The following is a 23676-nucleotide window of genomic DNA, read 5'->3' on the forward strand; positions in this document are numbered from 1 at the left end:
TCTTCTCCAACACCACAGTTCAAAAGCATCAATTCTTTGGCACTCAGCTTTCTTCACAGTCCAACTCTCACATCCATACATGACTACTGGAAAAACGATAGCCTTGACTAGATGGACCTTTGTTGGCAAAGTAATATCTCTACTTTTGAATATGCTATCTAGGTTGGTCATAACTTTCCTTCCAAGGAGTAAGCGTCTTTTAATTTCATGGCTGCAATCACTATCTGCAGTGAATTTGGAGCCCCCCAAAATAAAATCTGACACTGTTTCCACTGTTTCCCCTTCTATCTCCTATGAAGTGATGGGACCAGATGTCATGATCTTCGTTTCCTGAATGTTGAGCTTTAAGTCAACTTTTTCACTCTCCTCTTTCACTTTCATCAAGAGGCTCTTTAGTTCCTCTTCACTTTCTGCCATAAGGGTGGTGTCATCTGCATATCTGAGGTTATTGATCTTTCTCCCAGCAGTCTTGATTCTGGCTTGTGCTTCTTCCAGCCCAGCGTTTCTCATGATGTACTCTGCATATAAATTAAATAAGCAGGGTGCCAATATACAGCCTTGAAGTACTCCTTTTCCTATTTGGAACCAGTCTTAGGTAAACTCTATAGTAATACTTATGCTCTGAAAATTATCTGAAATAGTTGCTCCAGATTTTGGTAACAATTACTTGCCTCCTAATTTTCACTAGAAATTAAGATTTTTAAGATTTGAGGATTAAAATTTAAATATGGAATTAAAACTACTAAAAATAATAAAGGAAATATTTTACTACAGTGGGAAAGTGGGATAAATGTTTTGAGTAAAAAAAGGAGTTTTATGCATGGTTGGGCTGAGATTAGATTAAACTTAATTGAACTAATGGATTTTCTTATTAAAAGTTTGGAATTCCCTGGCAGTTGAGTGGTTAGGCACCTTCACTGCCAGGGCCCAGTTTCCATCCCTGGTCCAGGAACTAAAATCCCACAAGGAACATGGAGCAACCAAAAAAAGAGTTGACTGAGGAGCTGCCATGGGGTCCACACCATGCATGCCACCACTGCCTCCTGCCTCCCACACCAGGTCCTAAAAGGGGCCAAGGGGTGGGGGTGGGAGTGGGGAAGTGTCTGGAGAGGGCCTGGCAGATGTGCCTTAGCGGAGTAGCCCTGGACCCCCAGGGAACATGGGTGTGCTCCAGGCCAGACCATGCTTGGGCCTCATCCAGGACATGGTCCAGCTCCTGCAGAGTGGTGAGATCAAGACAGTGGTCAATCTGGTTTCTGCAGACCTGGAGGTAGCCCAGAAAAGTGGCTTGTCTTAAAGGTCTTGGTCACCCTGAGGTGGGCGCTGCTGGCTCAGTTCTCAGCTTTCCCCTTCAATGGTGCTGATCTGTTCAAGGAACTGAAGACTTCCACTGCCATCCTGTCCATTGGCATTGGAAGCCTGGACAAACTGCTTTATGCTTATCTCTATACTGGAGAAGTGACTGGAATCACAGGAGGCCCAGGTAGCAGTAAAACCCAGGTATGTCTTTGGGTGGCTGCAAACGTGGCCCACGGCTGCAACAGAATATCCTATACATCGATTCCAATGGCAGCCTCACAGCCTCCTGCCTCCTCTAGCTACTTCAGGCCAGAACCCTGGATCAGGAAGAGCAGGCAGGAGCTCTCCAGAGGATCCAGGTGGTGCCTGCATTTGATATCTTCCAAATGCCAAAGGTGATATAGGACCTTCCAGGTGCTGTGATTCAGCAGGTGAGCATTTCTTCAGGGACTCTGAAGGTGGTGTTGTGGACTCTGTCCCTGTGGTGCTCATCCCACTTATGGGAGGTTCACAGAGGGAATACTTGGCCTTGATGCTGTAGCTGGCCCACAAGCTGAAGACTGTGGCCCAGGACCTCAGCATGGCAGTGGCAGTGACCAGCCACCTGATGTCAGACAGGGACAGCAGGCAGCTCAAATCTGCCCTCAAATGCTCCTGGAGCTTTGTACCCAGCACCCAGCTTTTCCTAGACATTGGCCAAGGCACAGGAGCCTCAGGCTGCCGGCGCCTGGCATGTCTGACCACATCCCCTCGTCTGCCAACAGGTTTCCAAGAAACAGTGAACACTGGGACCTGTGGGGCACCAGAGCAGAGCCCAGCATTACAGGGAGATCACACATGACTGAGATGTTGATTGGAAAAGAGAGAAGTATCAAGGCCCTCAAGTCCCCTATGCAGTGCTATTCATTGCCAGCAGCCCATGGGGCTGCAGAGAAGCTCTCAGGCTGGGCAGCCATCTCAGTCCTTAGGTCCTCTCTCCAGAAACAATGTAATTGGCAAGAGAGGATGCTACATATCTATACATTTATATCTATAGGTAAAACTAGGATTGGCTGGTATGTTAAACTACATGGAAACATTGTCAAATGAGTGATAAGCCTCTTCAGATTATACATCATGAATAAATGATATTAATATAGGCATTTTAGAAGTTATATGAAGTTTCTGAAATTTGGATATGTCCTACTATAATGTTACAATCTTCGTTGTTATGTTAAAATGTCAAATGTCACAACAGCGGGGATAAGCTTCTTTGTCAGGAAGCATTGTGATCAGATTTTTATTTTTTTATTTTTTTATTTTTTTCAGATTTTTAATTTTGCCTTTCTAAGAACTTTATCATTCATAGACAGATAAGCTGATGCTTTGAAGAAAAGCCACATCTTCGAGAAGAGTCACAGAAAGGAAATTTTGAGGACAGGTGTCTGATGACTTTTAAATCATACTGCTAAAGTAGGTAAGATATTTTAAAAGACTAATGGAAACTCCGATTTCATAAAACTGTTAGTAAAAAGGATTAATGGATAGGACTGAGTAAACTGATGAATATGGTTATAATTTTTTTTGGTTTTGCATGAAATATCACTAGCTTTTAGTCCGTGTTTTCACAGATGTTAGGAGACCTTTCCCCTTAAGTATATTTATGACACAGTCAGAAAGTTGAAATTAATAGATATGTATAAGAACTGGTCGCAAAGAGTTAGACACAACTAAGCAACTGAGCACAACACAGCAGCATGGAAACTGGAGCCAAAAGCCTAAGTCCAGCTACAAATGACATAACACCAGGGCTAAGGGGTTCATCAGGTTAACATAACTGTAGATAAAGAAGGAAGGAGAATTGTGCTATTTACAAAAGATTCTAAGGAATATTCCCTGCCCACAACTAATCAATTCCTTTCCAAAATCACCCCTCATCACCCTTGTTCAGTAAAACAATCGTCACCCCTTTCCCACAAGACTGGATGGACATTGACAGTGGGGAACTGTAATAGGGAATAACAAATCTGACTCCATATTAGATCTGTTTCTTTTACTTTAACCTTTGTATTTTGTTGCATTTGCTACAAGTTGATCACTAAAGGGATGTTGCCAGTAGCTTAAAGTATACATAATGGCCCATCTCAGGGAACCTTGCCCCTATTCTTGAATGTTAAATTAAAATACCTTTGTTGAGCTCACAGGGAAGATCCTGACCCAGCCCACCTGTGAATGGCTGCAGCAAAGAAGAAATTAAAATTTCCCCTCTTGAGTCTTGTTGAAACTAGGAGATATTTGCAACAACTAATGACCTGTTTTACAAAATTGTTGTATCTTGCATTAGCAAATATGTAACTGAGCCTCTGATAAAATGGTGATATATAGTTCCATTTGAGATCAATGATTGTAAGAGTGTAATTCTAGATGTACAAAGCAGCAACAAGAGGGAATATTTTCCTGGACCAAAGGAAACTAGCAAGATAGGGGGTCCAGGGACTTTTGGCTACTGTTAATAAGGCCTCGTCCAGTAATAGCACATTGAGTGGCCTATAAGTGAAATCTTTGCCAACCTGGGGATGAGCATTCCTAGTATTATGGGACAAAATGGTCATGAAATGCCCCAAACCATGGTCAAATTTATGACCATAAAGAGGCCCTGCCAACTACAAATCGGCACTTGCTATCTACTTCTGTGAGGATTAAATCTTGAGCCACTGCTGCTGCTAACCTTCAGTATCCCCTGAAAGGAGTTCAGAGTGGAGATTAGGAATGAGGCATCTGTGCTCTGGGAAAAAACTGGCAGAACAGACCTTCAGATAGATACTTTTAGATTTTATGAGCCCAAATCCTTACATTTTCTCCTATCTAGAAAAGCACTAAAATCATTCATCGCAACATCTACTTTGACCATTGAGGAGAGAAATGCATTTTGAAGTACAAATGGAGTGGCTGTTCTCAAAGCAGTGTCTGCTGGTGAAAGCGAACAGGACCCTGTGAGGAACCTCTGCCAGATTTATGATTAACCTCTTTCTCTGAACCTTTACTCCCTTTCTTGTTCAAAACTTGTTTTCCTCAAGATTGAGGAGTAGCAAAGAAAAGGAGACAAGATGTACAGTAGGAAGGAAGGGAAGCTGAGTAGACAAAATAATAGATGTCCACTGTGACATTCTATTAATAGTCCATTGTTGGATCACTGAAGGGGAGGAAGGGGAATGGAGCTTTCTTTAGTTGGGCTTTTCTTATGTATCAGGCACAGTGCTAAGCATTTTTCATTTTTCATACATAATTTCCTTTAATTGCCACAATAACTCTATGAGGCAGGTGTTAATTTTAGATTCTGGAGTTGAGATTCAGAGAGGTTTACTGATTTGTCCACATCTGCATAGCTAGTAAGTTGAAGAATGAAACCAAGAGCATTTTGATTCCAGAGTCCATCATAGTGACTACCATCCTGTATTTCCTCCCATTCAGCTAACAAGATGTGTTGGCTTATGCTTCAGAAAAAAATAATCTCTGGAGTTTGGGTCAAGAATACATGCAATCTATTACTACTCAAATTATGAATATAAAAATTCTCTTTGAATCAAGGACAAATAGGCTGATACATTCTTCAGTATAAGGACTGGATTTTGTTCAGTTTTATTTTCTTGTTAATATCTCATCTAGTGCCTCGGACAAAGGGTATAGTGAAAGGCTTTCTAACTACACCTCAAAATGCTGATGCAATAAAAGATGGATAAATTTGACATAAAAATAAAATTTTTTTTTGCACAGCAGAAAACAATGTAGGTAAAGTCAAAGCACAAATGGCAAGCTGAGAAAAAGTATTTGCAACATATTTCAGATAAAGTGCTAAAATTTGTAATATGCAAAGAACTTTTATAATTGAGCTTAGAAAGACCAATAATCCTATGGGGGGAAAATGTACAGAAGACATGGACAGCCAACTTACAGAAAGAGATGTAAAAATGACTCTTAAACTTAGGACAAGATGCTCAGCTTCACTCATAATAAAAGAAATACAAACAAAAACTCCCTGAAACACCACTCCCACCCATCAGAGTGGCAACAGTTCAAAATGCTGACACCACAATCTGTTAGTCACTTGTGTATGCTCCGTTTGCTGGAGGGAGTGCAAAATTGTATGGTCTCTATGGAGGGGGATTTGGCAACATCTAACAAAACTGCGTATGTGCTTACCCTTTGATGCACCAATGCCACTTGTCAGAATTTACCCTGAAATATACTTTTAACGATATGAAAATACATATGCACAAGGTCATTAATTGTAGCATTTGCCCAAGAATAGGAGACATGTCAAATAAACTATGGGCATGCACACAAAGGAATGCTATGCAGATAAACTTACATCACCAGTAAAGGACAGATGTACATTGTCTGCCTCCAGATGGGTTACCCTAAGAAGAACACAGCATCACCTATTTAATATTCTGACCTAAAAATGCCTTAACATTTTCAGATTTGCAGACCAATGAGTATGAGACCCTCCCCTGTGGATCCAAAAGCAGTTCCTGGAGGGCTTCGAGAAGGGCATCTTGTTTGTATTTATATGTGAAACAGAACTTATTTCTTCTGCAGTCCCCCATCTCAAAAAAAGGCAATTCCAAGCTTCCAGTTGTTCAGACCCAAAGATTTTATGCCTCAAGTTTCAATACCCACTTCTTGATAAACCATAAGAAAAGCCTGAAATTGGAGTTAATCTTTTTGCATCAATATTTGACTTGGAGACCCTCTGCTCAGATCTCAGGTTTGGGGGAAAGAGGACAAAGATCTGACGATAGGCAGATAACACCTACTTCAAACCAAATATTGGCACTTTCAATACAGTATAGCTGGTACCCCTTAAAAAATCATGATATCATAATAAATTGAGTATTAGTTTAAGGAAATCCTTCATTTATTTCTCAGTGATATCTATAGCGCCAGAAGCTCATTGGGTGAGGCAGAGAACTTCAAAGAGCAGGTAGCACAGTGATAGAGGCCACACTTCCCCTTATGTTCCACTGGCAGCAAGCAGTTACATGGCCCCACCCAACTGCAAGGGAGGCTGGGAAATGTAGTCTAGCTGTGTGCCCAGGAGAAGGGAAGTGGCTTGGTGAACAACTAGCCAGTCTCTACCTCCTTGGTGATATTAGATTGCAGATAATGTCTGTATATATGTCTATATAATATGATAATAGATTACAGATAATGTCTTCCCTCCACATACTGATTCACTAATATGAATCTACAATTATCAAATATTATGTATACTTTGCAAATTAAGATGAATTGGTTTATTTTTAATTTATTAAATGGATGACCTACACAAAACTCCTGACAGTGTAGAAAACCCATTAAGGACACTAAGGATACCAGATTTTAAGTAATGTTACACTCAAGCCATATCAAGCCGTTTCTCAGAAATTTTCCCTGGTGATGGCAATGGAGAGACTCCAAAAAGAAAGCTGGTGCCTATAGTGAGGAACAAAATTAAGTGTTGCTGAAGCAGTTCTCAAGTGGTAGCTGATAACAACTGCACACCAGCTGTTCCCATTACAACACTTTTCCATAAAGGCCCAGATTCCAGCTTTTGTCATTTTTTTTTACCCTTTTCTTTCTATAATGGAATTTGTATATTTAACTTATATGGAGGCTCAAAAGTGAGCAGAGTAAGAAGGGATGCTCAGATTGGAAAACATAACTGTTTAAAAAAATGAAAAGAAAAAATAGTAACAGAACTGTAGCTAGGGTGGGCGTGATAGAAACAGCATGTGGTCACGTGATTTTGCCATTGCCCGTTTTCTCTCTTTGAGCTTCCACTCTGGTCTTTTTCAAATTACATTCATTTACTCAGCAGGTTCCTGACCCTGCTGGAAAGTCTTAAATCAGAGATCCTGACTTAATTGTTCTGGGGGCTGGAGTCTTAGGCTTTGAAATTGTTCAAAAGCTTCCCTGGTGATTCTCCTGTACAGCAGAATTGAGAACTACTGATTTCCTCTGTGCATTGCCTTTTGTTTGGCTAATTTGGGTACTTGACCATACCTCTGATGGAAATGACTCAGATGAAATTGAAAATCCATACATTTAAAACTTAAAAAGAAAATTACACCTACCCAGGGCATGGTTAGAGTTATGACCTGTGCTAAAAATAACCTCTGGTCAGCCAAAAATAATGATCACGAAGTTCCTGCCCTGAAGTTCAGCTGATCTCTTCTCATGGGAGGCTCTAAAGGCCAAGATATTTCTAAATTATCTGGTTTCCTCAGTTGTATCCTTGAACAACTTTGTACAAAGATGGCATGGAGCTTATCACCAGTTTTAGTGACTTGGGTATCTGATCAAGTAGGCAACCTGGGTACCTCCTGACCTCGTCAGTGAAAATGTAGCTGGTTCTTGGCAAGTACAAGCAGAACAGGTGGTCACTGGCATTGCTATCACTATTCCCTTTTCTTTTTTTTCTGTTTGACTGCGATGCCCAGCATGTGGGATCTTAGCTCCCTGACCAGGGATTGAACCCACACCCTTGTCAGTGGAAGCGCAGAGTCCTAAACACAGGACCGCCAGGGAATTCCCAAGATGACTATTCCAAATGCCATTGTTTGTGAGGGCTGTTCCACAAGCACGGCGGGTTGTTCTAAGACTTTGTCAAGTCCGATTGAACAGCATTCATATAAACAGGGTTGCTCCAAAATATCAATAGTGCTGAGGCTGAAAAGCCTTGATTAAAAGCAACCATGTCCACAAAGTCCAAAAGGAAGAACCATATGGGGGACCTTTAACTATATAGATCAATTGCTGTCCATCACTGGGCATGGTTTTGCCTTCCAGGGATATTTGACGTTATCTGGAAACATCATTTTTGTTTGTTACAATGTCACAGTGGGGTGGGGGTTGCTCCTGGCATCTAATGGGTACAGGCCAGGCATGCTGCTAAACCTCCTACAATGCACCAGACAGCCCCCTCTCAACAAAGAGAGATCCAGCTCCAATGTTATGGTGCCAAGCAGGGAGAAGACCTGCCCTAAGATCACTTCTGTTGTGGCTGTTGGAGCCGCTGGTTTTGCCACCATCACTTGGCTTTGTGCTTTTGCTCTTACCCTTTGTGTCTGCCCTTGTATGGCCAACCCAGTTTGGACTGTCTAGACCTGATGCAGCTTTGGCATAGCAATAGGGTGGCTGTGAGGAGGGAACCTTGGCACAGAACCCAGCCCCTAGTAGATCAACACTGGGGAACAGGCCAGTTAACATCAAAGGTTCAGCCAGGCTTGGGGGAGACAAGCCACAGTCACAATTCAAGCTGACAATCAGCACAAATGACCCTGCAAAAGACATTTTGTCCTGCCAGGCATGGAGACAGAGTGACTGGGAATCTGGGGCAGTAGAGACTTTTACTGTAAAATCAGGCCATTTCCGTAAAGTCAGGCAATAGAGAAGATGGCTCCAGCTAACCAGCTGGGGACTGGGCGAGATCCTGGGGTGAGGCACCTTGCCAGATTGAGCCAGAACTCCAGGGAGAGGAGGGAACCGTGGTACTTTGCAAGCCAGCTGAGGATTTGAGACCGAGACTACAGCACAACTACGACGCAGGGCAGGTGGGAGGATTGGGCTCAGTTCAGAGAAAGAATGATGGATGTTCAGTAACAGAGTGGGAACGCCATGAAGGAGGGCAGGTGGGGATGTGGCAAGCGCTGCCAAGCCCAGTGGTGAGCAGCGGGACACTGTAGCTGAGGACTGAAAAATAGTACTGACTCCATAACAAAGAGCAAGTCTCCTTTCCCCAATGCCACACATGCATGTGCAGGCATGCCTGGACACACTCACGTTCATGGTCTGCTTCATGCTGAAACAAAAATTGCTTAGTGACTAGAGCACAAACGATGGTGTGATCACTCACCTAGAGCCAGGCATCCTGGAATGTGAAGTCAAGTGGGCCTTAGAAAGCATCACTACGAACAAAGCTAGTGGAGGTGATGGAATTCCAGTGGAGCTATTTCAAATCCTGAAAGATGATGCTGTGAAAGTGCTGCACTCAATATGCCAGCAAATGTGGAAAACTCAGCAGTGGCCACAGGACTAGAAAAGGTCAGTTTTCATTCCAATCGCAAAGAAAGGCAATGCCAAAGAATGCTCAAACTACCACACAGTTGCATTCATCTCACACACTAGTAAAGTAATGCTCAAAATTCTCCAAGCCAGGCTTCAGCAACACGTAAACCATGAACTTCCAGATGTTCAAGCTGGTTTTAGAAAAGGCAGAAGAACCAGAGATCAAATTGCCAACATCCGCTGGATCATGGAAAAAGCAAGAGAGTTCCAGAAAAACATCTATTTCTGCTTTATTGACTATGCCAAAGCCTTTGACTGTGTGGATCACAATAAACTGTGGAAAATTTTGAAAGAGATGGGAATACCAGACCACCTGACTGGCCTCTTGAGAAACCTATATGCAGGTCAGGAAGCAACAGTTAGAACTGGACATGGAACAACAGACTGGTTGCAAATAGGAAAAGGAGTATGTCAAGGCTGTATATTGTCACCCTGCTTATTTAACTTCTACGCAGAGTACATCATGAGAAACGCTGGGCTGGAAGAAGCACAAGCTAGAATCAAGATAGCCAGGAGAAATATCAATAACCTCAGATATTCAGATGACACCACCCTTATGGCAGAAAGTGAAGAGGAACTAAAAAGCCTCTTGATGAAAGTGAAAGAGGAGAGTGAAAAAGTTGGCTTAAAACTCAGCATTCAGAAAACTAACATCATGGCATCTGGTCCCATCACTTCATGGGAAATAGATGGGGAAACAGTGGAAACAGTGTCAGACTTTATTCTGGGGGGCTCCAAATTCATTGCAGATGGGGACTGCAGCCATGAAATTAAAAGACACTTACTCCTTGGAAGGAAAGTTATGACCAACCTAGATAGCATATTCAAAAGTAGAGATATTACTTTGCCAACAAAGGTCCTTCTAGTCAAAGCTATGGTTTTTCCAGTGGTCATGTATGGATGTGAGAGTTGGACTGTGAAGAAAGCTGAGTGCCAAAGAATTGATGCTTTTGAACTGTGGTGTTGGAGAAGACTCTTGAGAATCCCCTGGACTGCAAGGAGATCGAACCAGTCCATCCTAAAGGAGACCAGTCCTGGGTGTTCATTGGAAGGACTGATGCTGAAGCTGAAATTCCAATACTTTGGCCACCTCATGCGAAGAGTGGACTCACTGGAAAAGACCCTGATGCTGGGAGGGATTGGGGGCAGGAGGAGAAGGGGACGACAGAAGATGAGATGGCTGGATGGCATCACCGACTCGATGGATGTGAGTTTGAGTGAACTCCAGGAGTTGGTGATGGACAGGGAGGCCTCGCGTGCTGTGATTCATGGGGTCTCAAAGAGTCGGACATGACTGCGTGACTGAACTGAACTGAACCAGTTGAGACCAACCATGAAATTAATTATTTGTATTTTTCTGTTGTAAATAGCATTGACTTCATTTCAAAATTACATTTCTCTATAAAGAATCTGCCTGCCAATGCAGGAGACCAACAGACATGGGTTGAATCCCTGGGTCAGGAAGATCCCCTGGGGGAGGGCATGGCAACTCACTCCAGTGTTCTTGCCTGGAGAATCCCCATGGACAGTGGAGCCTGGCAGGCTACAATCCATGGGGGTCACAAAGAGTCAGACACAACTGAGCGAGTGAACACACATAACATTTTAAACATAACATGTTCCTTATAGAAAATCTGGAACCTACAAAAGAATAAAAAGACAAGGAAAATATCTGCATTTTCATGATACATCTACTCATATCTCTATTAATGCTTCTAATAGAAGTATTAATATTAATAATATTAATATTATTCTTCTAGTCTGTTTTTTCATTGTGAAGATTCTATTCCTTTTCAGAGAAAATACTTTTCTTTCTGTAGCTTTGTATCCTAACATTAGGATAAAATCATTTCCTTTGCTATTGCAAACTCTATATGATTATTTTTTGTGACACTCTGGTTTTGTCTGATCTTAAAGCCAACCCATGCTCACTGTCAAAAATTTGGGAAATACAGAAAAATTGGAAAACATTTATATAATCTGTAATTCCACATTCTAGGGATAATCACTCTTGAGATGATGGTGGGTTTTTCCTGATCCTTTTTTTGCTTTAATGGCATCATTTATTCCAATGGTCATTAACTGATATTCACCTTATAAGCTGTTTGACATTTGCTAACATTTCAGGCGAATATCACCTCCCTGAATTTTTCCATGGCCAGGCCCTTGTCTCATTTGAATCCATAAGAAAATGCCTGCCAATGCAAGAGTCACAAAAGACACAGTTTTGATCCCTTGGTCAGGAAGATCCCCTGGAGGAGGAAATGGCACCCCACTCCAGTATTCTTGCCTGGGAAATCCCATGGACAGAGGAGTGTGGTGAGCTAGAGTCCACAGGGTCTCAAAGAGGCGGACATGACTGAGCAACTGAACAACCACAGCAACATGCATTGTCAGCATGGAATTTCATGTCACTTTGGACTCCTCCAGGTGATAAGCCACCTACCCAAGAAGTAGTGAATAGGGAAGCCTGCCTTTCCTGTTCATTGCTGCCTTTGCAGATAATATTTTTTCTCACTCTTCTTAGTGGAAATGTTTTGTGATATATTATATTTGGTGGCATGAATAAAACTATTCAAAATACTGAGAATCCAGAGCTCAAATCTCACTAGGGGTTTTGGTGATCCTTGTTTTGCATAATCCAAACCTTACTTTCTACATGCAAATCCACGTACAAACAAGAATTTTTGCTCCAGCAAATCTGAGGTTTTTGTCTCTAAAACTGCTAGTAATGGAGATATTTAACGGTAACACAATGTGTTGGGAGGAAAAATCAACTTAAAGTCAGAAGGCTAGAGTTTGTCTTGACTTTGGTTACAAAACGATGGAAACTTAGCAAATTGTTTATCCTCCCTGAGCCTCAGTTTTCTTCTCTGTAAGATGGGGCTCCTAGCTACTGCACAGAGGATTAACGGAAACAACAAATATAAACAACAGTGTCTGGCAGGGGAACCCCTTTATTAGATGGTGGCAGTGAGTCAAGCAAACTGCTACATCACAGGCTGGCAACCTATAGTCCAAGGACTGAGTCTGGCAGATTGCTAGTTTTTATAAATAAAGCTTTATTGAAACATAACCAAACCCATTCACTCACATATTATCTATGGCTTTTGTGCTGTGCTCCAAGAGTTGAAGAGTTGTCAACTCTTAGGACAATAGCTGTAGGACCCAAGATGCCTAAAATATTTACTATCTGGTTCTTTACAAAAAACTTCTTCCAGCCCCTGTGTTAAGTATGTGTATGTGCTCAGTCACTTCAGTTGTGTCCAACTCTGTGACCCCATGGACTGCAGCCCGTCAGGCTCCTCTGTCCACGCAATTCTTTAGGCAAGAATACTGGAATGGGTAGCCATTTTCTTCTCCAGGGGATCTTCCCAACCCAGGGATTGAACCTATGTCTCTTACGTTTCCTGCAATGGCAGGTGGGTTCTTTACCACTAGCACCACCTGGGAAGTCCCACCCTGTGTTAAGTGCCTCCCCCAAAGCCAGAAAGTGGATTCTGTTGTCTTACAGTTTCACAGGTGAGGAAACTAAAACATCAAGAGGTTAAGGACCATCCCAATGACAACAGCACTTACGGAGTCACATCTTGATCCCAAGTCTGTCTGAATTGGAAGCTTGTGAGCTGAGTAAGCTTGCTGTAATGCCTCTTCAATAGAAAACTGAGTTAGATCTGAACTCTTGTGATCCTGACTTCTACTTCTGTCAGAAAACTACCCTTTCAACCTCCGATAATGATTGAGTGTTGAAAACAGGCATCAATGTCTTTCACATTGATCCCAGCATGCTGTAGCCTGATGTTCAGTTACAAGAAGCAATAACAAAAACTGCTTCTCTGTGAGGGATCCTGTGGGTCAGGCTGAGGCATTTGAAGGGACTTAGGGAAATGGGGTGCTGAGGACTTTTGAAGAGCAGGGCTTGTGGTTTTATATCCCGGCCCCTCTTGATGGTTTCCAATATGTCAGCAAAAGGGGCAACACAGAGTAAACGTGCTGCTATGTGGAGAGAATACTGGAAACGTTCAGAGATTTGGGACATGATAGATTCACTAGCTACTAATTTGTGATGCTGTAAAGAGCAATATTGCATAGGAACCTGGAATGTTAGGTTGGAGAAGACTCTTGAGAGTCCCTTGGACTGCAAGGAGATCCAACCAGTCCACCCTAAAGGAGATCAGTCCTGGGTGTTCATTGGAAGGACTGATATTGAAGCTGAAACTCCAGTACTTTGGCCACCTGATGCAAAGAGTTGACTCATTGGAAAAGACCCTGATGCTGGGAGGGATTGGGGGCAGGAGGAGAAGGGGACAACAGAGGATGAGATGGCTGGATGGCATTACCGACTCAATGGACATGGGTTTAGGTGAATTCCGGGAGTTGGTGATAGACAGGGAGGCCTGGCGTGCTGCAGTTCATGGGGTTGCAAAGAGTCAGACACGACTGAGTGATTGAATTGAACTGAATTCGTGATGACCTATGACCACTCTAGGCTTCAGGAGGTTACAAAGTAACTTGAAGCCCTATATACCTCTAAGGAACTGATAGACGAAGCAAGACAGTGGGGAAAATGTATTTTATAAAGGTAGGTATCATCAAATGGACAAATAACACATTGTTGGGAAAATTAACCAGCGATGTGAGAGTCCATAAATCACAGAAACTAAGTCCTATACAATTGAAAAAAGTACATCAAATACAAGAATATCAAAACAGAGATGTCACTGGTAAACAAAATTGCCCTTTGCTGCTGAAACACACAAAACAGGTGGTACTTGGGAATTCCTTGGTGTCCAGTGGCTAAGACTCCAAGTTCCCAATGCAGAGGATGTGGGTTTGATTCCTGGTCGGGGACCTAAGATTCTTAATGCCAAGGCACAGCCAAAAAAAAACATAGTACTTTTCTATATGCCATTTATGTACAGTTGAACGGTTCAGTGGCTAACTGAATGTAACTTTAAAGTTTAGGTTCTCAGTCACATTGCTGCTGCTGCTAAGTTGCTTCAGTCGTGTCCGACTCTGTGTGACCCCATAGATGGCAGCCCACCAGGCTCCCCCATCCCTGGGATTCTCCAGGCAAGAACACTGGAGTGGGTTGCCATTTCCTTCTCCAGTGCATGAAAGTGAAAAGTGAAAGTGAAGTCGCTCAGTCATGTCTGACTCCTAGCGACCCCATGGACTGCAGCCTACCAGGCTCCTCCGTCCATGGGATTTTCCAGGCAAGAGTACTGGAGTGGGGTGCACCAGTGCCTTTTCCCCTCAGTCACATTAGCCATGTCCTAATGTTCAGTAGCCACACGTGGCTAGCAGCTACCATATTGATATATTAACAGCAAGACATAGACCTTTTGTCATCACAGCAGGAAGTTCTGTTAGCACTGTTTGAGGGCTATGGTTATTAAGGTTGAGAGGTGGGCCTGGAAGATCACGAACCCTTTGAGAAACTAACAAAAGTCACGGGCCCTTTCCTAAGAAAATGTGAAAACACATATCCACGTGCTATTTTATATGTAAATTCAGGGTTGGTGTTTATGACTTCCTACAGCTTATTCCTTGGTCATTTAGGGATTCATGAATTCAAGTTAAGAAATCCCTGAAGCCTTTTAAATATTTTAGTTTCTGGCTCATAATCTTATTCTTCATGCCAAATCCTATCAGATTCCCAGAAGTCTAACATTCAAGTGAATGTCACATAGAAAATCCTGCCTCTAATTTTCTTGTTCTCTTCACCAGGATGACTTTCTCTTCTATTCCACACTGGGCATATGGTCACTTCCTAGAGCTGACTTCTGTCCAGGAGGACATCTATCAACTCTGAAGTCTCAAACTCAAATATCTGGCACTTGAATTAAGGACTCCTTTCTTCCAACTCTCTCTCACTCACTCCCAATACTTCTCGGTTCCTCAGTTTTATCAAGACTCTAGCCAATTGGCCCCTATACTTTCTCCCTGCCAACCCCCTCTTTGTTTGTTCACCTCCTTCCCTATTCAGCTCAGGTAACTTGGAGCAACATGTCAACCACTCTACTACCAAGGCCTTCATTCCCCCTGCCTGTTGACCAGCTCTCAACTCAGCCTCCCATAAGCCCACCCTCATTGGTTCCACATATCTGCCTTTCCCCAGCTTCTTCTGAGGTTCTGAGGAACTTTAGAGAAAAAGCAGAGAATGTCTCAGATTTGCACTACAACATATTTATGATGTCTCCAGTCAACTGGGTCTTCAGTGTTGCTGCAACCCTATTGTGTTTCCCTTGTTAAATCTTTTTTCCATTTTCCACATCAACCACTTGAGACATTCTCCAGTTACCATATTATCATAAAGATGTATGTGCATAATGGCAAGAGAGTAGAAATAAGCCATGTCCATTTGAAAGGAACTTATACTTAAATAACTTATGATGGAGAAGGCGGTGGCAAACCCACTCCAGTGTTCTTGCCTGGAGAATCCCGGGGATGGGGGAGCCTGGTGGGCTGCCGTCTCTGGGGTCGCACAGAGTTGGACAGGACTGAAGCAACTTAGCAGCAGCAGCAGCCTCTACAAAATGGAATAATCCTGCTTAGCTTAGTTGCTCAGTTATGCCTGATTCTTTGCAATCCCATGGACTATAGCTCACCAGGCTCCTCTCTCCGCAGAATTTCCCAGGCAAGAATACTGGAATGAGTTGTCATTTCCTGCTCTAGTGGATCTTCCAAACCCAGGGATTGAACCTGTGTCTCCTGCATTGCAGGCAGATTCTTTACCCATTGAGCCATAAAATGGAATATTGTGTACCTATTAAGAAAATGGAAAGGTCTTCAGGATATGTTGTTTTAAGTAAATTAAGTGAAGGTTCAGATTAATGTTGTTCATTTCCTTTCTTCTCGTGGGCACACTATGTGCAGTAACAAACTACAGTAAGTCCCCTACATATGAACAAGTTCCATTCTGAGAGTGTGTTCATAAGTCCAACAAAGTAGCCTAGGTACCCAGCTAACACATAGTTACTATATGCCGACCATAATGGGCTTATAATACTTTTTGCACAAATAATACCAAAAAAAAAACACAAAAAATTAAAAATTTTAGTCATACATTATACTACCTTGAAAAGCACAGTAATACAGTAAAATAGCTTGCATCGAGTTAACAAGCAAGAAGATTTGCTGACTGGAGGAGGGAAAGGAGATAGAAGATGGTTAAGTTGAAGGCTCATCAGCAATAGGAGATGGAGGGCAGGCTGCAATGTCACTCACACCTAATGTTGATGGCCCAGGTTCTCACTCCTTCCTGGAATGAGATACATGTTAGCACCTGTGAAAGTTCACAACTTGAAAGTTCATATGTAGGGAACTGGCTGTATGACGCCTCAGCAGCTTAATATAATCCATATTTATTTCTTGCTCATGGCACAACTCAGCGTGAGTCAGCTGACTCGGAGATCTACATGCCACCATCTTAAATCTGTAGCCTTTGAAGTCATAGCCAAAGAGAGAGAGTGCAAACACTGCTCAGGAGTTGTGGCGGTGGGGGTTGGGGGGACACAGAGATGGTGTAATCAACCTCTTCCCACCTCCTATTGGCCAGACTTAGTCATAGGGCCTCAACCTAGCAGCAAAGGAGGCTGGGAAATATAGTTTTCCTGTGTTCATCAGAAAGCGGAAGAAAGGGGGAACTTGGTAACCACAGAATATTGCCTCTGCCACACTTACATTTAACTAAGAAAGGGGAAACAGAAGAGAACATTTAGTTAAATTTGCTTGTATTCACACTTAAATACTTAGTATAGAAAAATTATAATCATGTTGCAGGAAGAAAGAGATGGACAAGGCCAGGGGTAGAAGTTAGACATCTCTGTGTGGATGTGCGTGTGTGTGTGTGTGTGTGTCTGTGTGTGTAAATTACTGAGCCAGATGATTGTGCTTAAATATTCAGCACAATACCATTTTTCAAAGAATTAAACAACATGGCAGATGAGTAGAACATTCTCCACTCTTCTCAAACCTGCTACCACGGTGTTGGCTCTCTGCAGTTGGCTATCCTCCAACTTCATAGAGAAAACTGAAACCATCACAGATCACATCCTCCTGGCCAAGTTGTTCTGCAGGCAGTAAGGTCTGATTTTAAGCTTTGTGTCCCCAGAGAAGCCAGAACTCCCCAGGTCTGGTGACACACCCCTCCCAGGATTCTAGGGCATGGTCCACCTCACCGTCCGTGTGCTGTGTACGCATGGTCATACTTGTCAGTTTCTAGTCTGTCTCCTCTGTGATACTTTAAACTCCTGGAGGACAGCAGACCTGCATACTATGTGGATGCCTCTATCCCAGCAGAGCTGGCTGCAGTGTCCCCAGCCAATAAACATGTGTTTGAATCAATGAAACAATGAATTAACCCAGTAAAGGGTTAGGACATGGCTGTTTTTCAACACGTGGAGTGTTTCCCTGCTGAAGAATAAGTCTAGTTTGTGACTACATGAAATACTGTTTCTATTTCTATTTTCTTCTAAGTGTAAACTGGTGATTTTTGCAAGAGTCACATCCCATGCCCAGAAATAATGGCTGTTATGATCATGCTGCTGCTGCTAAGGCGCTTCAGTAGTGTCCGACTCTGTATGACCCCATAAACGGCAGCCCACCAGGCTCCCCCATCCCTGGGATTCTCCAGGCAAGAACACTGGAGTGGGTTATGATCATAACAGATGACAAAATAAAGCCTACAGTTTCTTCTTTGAGGGTTGAAATGTTCTCGAGAAATCATAATGAACAATCTGATTTACAATAATTTTGTAAAAATATGTATAAAGCATACAGTTGATATAAATATTTTATTAGTTTCTGGTGTATATCAAAGTGATACAAATATATATATATATATGTGAAATATATCAGTAATCAGTAAGTCTTTGTTGATTATTTTATTTGCATTAATATATATATATATATATGATAACCCCAATGCCCTAGTTTATCCCTCTACCCACCATCCCTCTTCAGTAACCATACCTTTGTTTTCTCAGTCTGAGTCTATTTAGCAAATTAGTTTACAACTATCAATTTTTAGACTCCACGTAAATGTGAAATCATATGATATTTGTCTTCACTCTCTGACTACATTGAGCTTGCTCATCCCAGGTACATCCATGTTACTGCAAATGGCATTATTTCATTCTTTATTACGGCTTTGTAATAGTCCACTGTGTATATGCACCACATCTTCTTTTCCATTCATCTGTGGGTGTACATTTTGGTGGCTTCCATTTTGGCTATGTGAATTCCACTGCAATGACTGTTGGGGTACATGAGTCTTACTGACTTATGGTTTCCTTGGAGTATATGAATAGGGTGAAACTTCCGAATATATGGTAGCTCCATATGTAGTTTTTTAAGTAACCTCCAACACATCTCCTCAGTGTCTGTTACAAATTGCATTTCCAACAATGAAGTAGGAGGATTCCTTTTCATTCCTGCAGTAATTCTTTGTAGATTTTCTGATGGTGTCTAGCTTTGATAAGCATATCTCTAAAAATTAGTGATGTTTTGCAATGTTTCATGGGTTTTTAAGAGGAAAGAAGAACACTGCAAATATATGCCTCTTAAACTTGGTCTTGAAAGACAGCCCTGATTTGAATTCTTTTTTCACACCCTTCACCAGTGCATTTCTTGAGGGCAGGTGATTTTTAGAGCCCCATGTGTGTGCCTGCTAAGCAGGGTGACAATATACAGCCTTGATGTACTCCTTTCCCAATTTGGAACAAGTCTGTTGTTCTATGTCCCGTTCTAACTGTTGCTTCCTGACCTGCATACACATTTCTCAGGAGGCAGGCAACGTGGTCTTGTATTCTCATCTCTTTAAGAATTTTCCACAGTTCGTTGTGATCCATATAGTCAAAGGCTTTAGTGTAGTCAGTGATGCTGAAGTGGATGCTTTTCTGGAATTCTCTTGCTTTTTCTATGATCCAACAGGTGTTGGCAATTTGATCTCTGGTTTCTCTGCCTTTTCTAAATCCAGCTTGTACATCTGGAAGTTCTCAGTTCACATACTGTTGAAGCCTAGCTTGGAGGATTTTGAGCATTACCTTGCTAGCATGTGAATCAAGATTGCCCGGAGAAATATCAATAACCTCAGATATGCAGATTATACCATCCTTATGGCAGAAGTGAAGAGGAACTAAAAAGCCCCTTGATGAAGGTGAAAGAGGAGAGTGAAAAAGCTGGCTTAAAACTCAACATTCAAAAAAAGAAGATCATGGCATCTGGTCCCATCACTTCATGGCAAATATATGGGGAAACAATGAAAATAGTAACAGACTTTATTTTCTTGGGCTCCAAAATCACTGCAGATGGTGACTGCAGCCATGAAATTAAAAGATGCTTGCTCCTTGGAAGAGAAGCTATGACCAACCTAGACAGCGTTATTAAAAAGCAGAGACATCACTTCGCCGACAAAGGTCCATCTAGTCAAAGCTATGGTTTTTCCAGTGGTCATGTATGGATGTGAGAGTTGGACCATGAAGAAGGCTGAGCGCCGAAGAATTGATGCTTTTGAACTGTGGTGTTGGAGAAGACTCTTGAGAGTCCCTTGGACTACAAGGAGATCCAACCAGTCCATCCTAAAGGAAATCAGTCCTGAATATTCATTGGAAGGACTGATGCTGAAGCTCCAATACTTTGGCCACCTGATGTGAAGAACTGACTCATTAGAAAAGTCCTTGATGCTGTGAAAGATTGAAAATAGGAAGAGAAAGGGGTGACAGAAGATGAGATGATTGGATGGCATCACCGACTCAATGCATGTGAGTTTGAGCAAACTCTAGAAGATAATGAAGGACAGGGAAGCCTGGTGTGCTGCAGTTCACGGAGTCACAAAGAGTCAGACAGGACTGAGTGACTCAACAAGTCCAGAAGGGTCCCATTTTTTTAAGGATGTAGTTACAGGAGGTGTCCACAAGGCAGCAGCATTTCACACTGCCCCACTGTGTCTAGATGAGAAACCAGAGGTTAGGAAAAGTCATGTTCCTGGTTTGTGAATTCTAGTGTACTATGCCAAGATAAACATCCAAGGGCTAGGGTCTCATTACTTGTATTTCAATATTTTATTGTCATAAAGTGGGTTTAATATGATGACTTTATTTTAGCCATACAGCATCTTGATTGAGGTATGTATGTACACGGGTATACTCCGTTGGGTTCTGTTTCCAGATCAGTTATTACAGAGTGTGAAGTGGGGTGGCCTTAGCTAAAGAGTAGGTTTTTTGTAATTCTCTATTTTCACTATAATAGTGGATGCACCTTCATAAGGCCATCCTGATTTATCCCCCCGCCCCACAAAAAACATCCCCTTTGATCACCTACAGTTTGTTTTCTAAGGCGGTGAGTCCCCTTCTCTTTTGTAAACAAGCATTTTTCTGTCGTTTTAGACTCCAGCTATAAATGGTATCATATGATATCTGTCCTTCTCTGTCTGACTCACCTCACTGATTTTATCAGGTCTAGGCCCCTCCATGTTGCTGCAAATGGCATTATCTCATTCTTTTGAATGGCTGCATGACATTCCATTCTATAGATGCACCACATCTTCTTTTTCCATTCTGCTATGGATGGGCACATTCATGGTTTTCATGTCCTTGCTGTTGTAAATAGTGCCGCAATGAATATAGGACGGCATGTGTCTTTACCAGTTATAGTTTTCTGGGAATATCTGCTTAGGAGTGGAATTGCAGGATGATAGGGTACTCCATGGGCTTCCCTGGTGGCTCAGACAGTAAAGAAACTACCTGCAATGCAGGAGACCTAGGTTCAATCCCTGGGTGGGGAAGATTCCCTGGAGGAGGGCATGGCAACCCACTCCAGTATTCTTGCCTGGAGAATCTCATGGACAGAGGAGCCTGGTGGGCTACAGTCTATGGGGTTGCAGAGAATTGGACACGACTGAGAAGCTGAGCTGGAGAAGGCAATGGCACCCCATTCCAGTACTCTTGCCTGGAAAATCCCATGGACGGAGGAGCCTGGTAGGCTGCAGTCCATGGGGTCGCTAAGAGTGGGACACGACTGAGCGACTTCACTTTCACTTTTCACTTTCATGCATTGGAGAAGGAAATGGCAACCCACTCCAGTGTTCTTGCCTGGAGAATCCCAGGGATGGGGGAGCCTGGTGGGCTGTCATCTCTGGGGTCGCACAGAGTCAGACATGACTGAAGCGACTTAGCAGAGGGACTGAGCACAGCACAGCACAGGGTACTCTATGGGTAGTATTTCAAGGTACCTCCGTTCTGTGCCCTGTAGTGCCTGTTACCAATTTCAGCACAGAATGGAAGTGTTGCCTTTTATCCCCAAGCCTTGTCCCACATTTATTCTTATATTTTACACGATAGCCATTCTGTCTGGGGCCAGCTGATACATATGTACACATGTGTACTTGGTTTGGTTCTGTTTCCAGATCAGTTATTAAAGAGTATGAAGTGGAGTAGCCTCAGCTAAAGAGTAGGTTTTTTTCTGATTCTCCATTTTCAATATTGTAGTGGATGTACCTTCATACAGACTACCTTATTTATTCCCCTCCCCCCCTCTACAACCATACCGTTTGGTCACCTTCAGTTTCTTTTCGAAGGCTGTGATTTCTCTTCTCTTTTGTAAACGAGTATATTTTATTTGTAGCATTTTAGACTCCAGCTATAAGTGGTATAATATGATAAAAGTTGTTCTGTGATTTACCGCACTGAAGTTTATCAGGCCTAGGTCTCTCCGTGTTTCTGCAAATGGCATTATTTCATTCTTTTCTATGGCGGAGTGATATTCCATTCTACATAGGCATCAGTCTCTTCTATTCATGGGATTCCCAAGCAAGAATTCTGAAGTGAGTTGCCATTCCCTTCTCCAGGTGATCTTCCCAACCCAGAGATCGAACTGGTGTCTCCTGCATAACAGGGAGATTTTGTACCATCTCAGCCACCAGGGAAGCCCCATTTCGTGAAGACAGGTGATTTTTACAGCTCCGCAGACCTTTTGAATAATAAGTGTCCTTAAGGTCATGTTTTAACGATGTAGTTATAGAAAATTTCCACAAGGTGGCAGCATTTCCTGCTGCCCCACTTTGTCTATTTGGGAAACCAGAGGTTAGGCTGGGTTTCCCTGGTGGCTCAGATGGTAAATAATCTGCCTGCGGTGCTAGAGACCTGAGATCGATCCCTGGGTTGGAAGATCCCCTGGAGGTAGGGCAGCTGCAACCCACTCCAGTATTCCTGCATGGAGAATTCCAGTGGACAGAGGAGCCTGGAGAGCTACAGTCCGTGGGGTCCGAAAGAGTCGGATGCAACTGAGCACACACACAGAGGTTAGGGAAAGTCGTATTTCTGGGTTGTGGATTCCAGTTTATTGCTCCCCGACAAATATCCAAGGGCTTGGTTCTCATTACTTGCATTTCAATACTTTGTTGGCATCTAGTGGGTTTAATATGATGTGTTTATTTTAGCGGTACACCAACTTGATGCAGAATTACACGTACACATGTGTACTCCTTTGAGTTCTGTTTCTAGATCAGTTATTACAGACTGTGAAATGGAGTAGCCTCACCTCAAGAGTAGGCTTTTTATGATTCTCTATTTTCAGTATTATAGTGGGTGTGCTTACATAAGGACATCCTTGTTTTCCCTCTTTCCCCTCACACCATCCCTTTCGATCACCTTAAGTTCATTCTAAGGCTTTAGTCCCCTTCTCTTTTGTAGATGGGTATATTTGTACCATTTGAGACTCCAGCTATAAGTGGCATCATCTGATCTCTGTCTTTCTCTGCCTGACTTACTGCACGGACTTTTCTCATGTCTGTGTCCCGCCAGGTTGCTGCAGATGGCATTGCTTTATTCTTTTGTATGGCTGACTGATATTCCATTCTATAGATGTGCCACACCTTCTCTTTATACATATCTGTTGATGGGCGTTTCGGTTTCCTGAACTCTACCCGTCAATGCAGTAACACCCTCCCCTTTTCCACGTTTCCTGACATTCCCAGATGCTTTGGGACATCAAAATCTTCATCCTCCTACTCTGAGTTCAGGACTAGTCATTTTCCCAATCTGAGGTTGTTTTTGAATGTCAGCGAGTCCTACTCAGTTTTGGTGTGTGGCCCACCAGACCCAGCAAATGTCTTCTTGCCAGGGTAATTCTTCCCTGGGGTGGGGCCTGGTGGGCCTTCAGATCAGGTACAGCCAAGCCTGCCTTAGCCCTCAGTGGTTTTCTTTTGTCAATGCTCACTGAAATCCTGGTTTTTGTTAGATCTAAAGGAAACAGAAAACATAATATTGAAAAAAATGCCCTCTGACT

General features: G+C 42.6%; 1 pseudogene; it reads left to right on the plus strand.

Moving 5' to 3' along the window:
* The first annotated feature begins 1159 nt into the window (after window positions 1-1159).
* LOC113887097 lies at window positions 1160-2140 on the plus strand (annotated as a pseudogene).
* The last annotated feature ends 21536 nt before the right edge of the window (window positions 2141-23676 follow it).

Source organism: Bos indicus x Bos taurus, chromosome X (assembly GCF_003369695.1).
Source record: "Bos indicus x Bos taurus breed Angus x Brahman F1 hybrid chromosome X, Bos_hybrid_MaternalHap_v2.0, whole genome shotgun sequence".
Lineage (NCBI taxonomy): Eukaryota > Metazoa > Chordata > Mammalia > Artiodactyla > Bovidae > Bos > Bos indicus x Bos taurus.